Source organism: Etheostoma spectabile, chromosome 15 (genome assembly GCF_008692095.1).
Source record: "Etheostoma spectabile isolate EspeVRDwgs_2016 chromosome 15, UIUC_Espe_1.0, whole genome shotgun sequence".
NCBI lineage: Eukaryota > Metazoa > Chordata > Actinopteri > Perciformes > Percidae > Etheostoma > Etheostoma spectabile.
Window position 1 is genome coordinate 30,784,181 of NC_045747.1, and position 1,777 is coordinate 30,785,957.

The window sequence follows — 1,777 nt, forward strand, 5'->3', positions numbered from 1 at the left end:
TCTTGTGATTACCTGATGTTTTCCACCTGTCTCCCAGCCCTCTTGGCACCTGCCTCTTGGCACCTTGTTACCCCTGATTCCCCATCGGACGTCTCCCCTGCTGCAAGACTCTTTTTTTGAGACATGTCTCTCTGTCTGAGCGTCTTCCATTGACTCCGGAGGACGTCCAACAGCTTGTCCTAACCTTTGTCGGCCATTTCCTTTGCGAGTACCTGATGAATTAAATTCAGAAAGTCTCTCGTCTCCTCGTCCGTCCACTTCAATCTGTCTTTGTTGACGCCCCCCATGTGTGCAGACAGAGAGGAAATACTGGGGGAAATGAACTACAACTTCTTCTTCTTCGTTTTGTGGCGGGTTGCAACCATAAAATGACCTAAAACGTACTCGGAACTCATTATTTATTCAGCAAATGACGTTTCCATGAGCGTTTATCGCATAAGCCGAATATCATCAAGAGAAAATACGAGGAGACAAACGTATTTCCTTTTAGTTGATATTCATGAAATTCCATTAATTTTTTTTATGGTTTCCAGAGGCCTTTTTCATTCAATATCACTTAATTTGGATAAAGACGTGTGGATGGAAACATGGCTTCAGTCACCATTGATTCATGTTGTTTTTTTGTACTTACCATTACAGCACTACCATAAAACTCAACCCAACCCACACTGCAGCTCTCATACTTTATACATAAGCATTATAAAGAAGGCTAAATACACCACCACATATTAGGGTTTTTCCTGAAAATGGACCAGACTTATTACAATGGGACTATTTTGCTATCATGTTCTTAAGGATCTTCACTTTTACAGCTTTCAAAAGAGGAAACGGACGAGGACAATCTTGAGAAAACAAAACTTTATTGATGGTTATTGATTTGTGGAAGAACCATACTACATGCACATACAATGACTAAGGTAGGAAGCCTTGTTTTGAACCACAACACCTACTGGAAGCGGAGCTTGTATAAAGTAGTTGCGGAGTCCGACATTCAGCATAGTGGGGGACTACAAGTTGTCCAGTTTTTCTGGTGGACACACACGGACACAGAGCGGCCCCCGGAGCTCTTACTGCTGCCTTTTTTTTTGTCTTTCTTTTTTTATGTGATGCATTTGAGAGTTGTCCCTATCTAATTAGTTATAAATACAAAAAAGGGAGATATGTAACAACACCACTAATTGGGATTAGCTGTAAACAGAATGTGGCCCAGGGAGCGGCCCGTAGGCTGGCTTGCAATGCAGCCGTAGCAGAGCTCCTGTCGCCCATGTAGTGCTTTTCAAATACACTGCAAAATGTATTCCATTAAGTTCTATTTACATCATACTGGAGATTAGCTTGTTCACAAATCATGTATTTCTTTAGCATTATAATATTCAAACAGTTAGTTTTCGTAAAGGTTCAAAATAACAGAAAGGATGTTACATGAGGAAAGAGAAGGCATCAGAAAATACAGAACTGATGTAAAAAATTCAACAACAAAAAAATCACAACTACAGCACTGATATGTCTAAGCTTTTATCTGAAAATGAAAATGTGCAAAATGGTACAGTTGACAAAAAACATGGACGAATGAGAGTATCTACACTGTGATTATTATTTGTAAAGAGTTAATAAAAATCTGAATATGATTTGATAGAAAATGAGAGAGCTCGCCCTAACGACTCTTCTACTCTTCTAAATCTAAAACATCATACTATTGTGTATTTTTTTATATAAGAGAACATCTTTACTGCACTGTTCAAATATAATACATTGTTGGATTATTATACTGTACTTT

The 1,777-nt window shown here is 38.7% G+C and overlaps 1 protein-coding gene across 1 annotated transcript in view; it reads right to left on the reverse strand.

The window, feature by feature from the left end:
- Window positions 1–841: 841 nt before the first annotated feature.
- rbfox1 (RNA binding fox-1 homolog 1) overlaps window positions 842–1,777 on the reverse strand; it is a gene marked incomplete at its 5' end in the record, with an annotated part of 164,360 nt that continues 163,424 nt past the window's right edge. Inside the window, 1 exon segment of the mRNA XM_032537557.1 lies at window positions 842–1,777. This exon segment is cut by the window's right edge and continues 2,832 nt beyond it.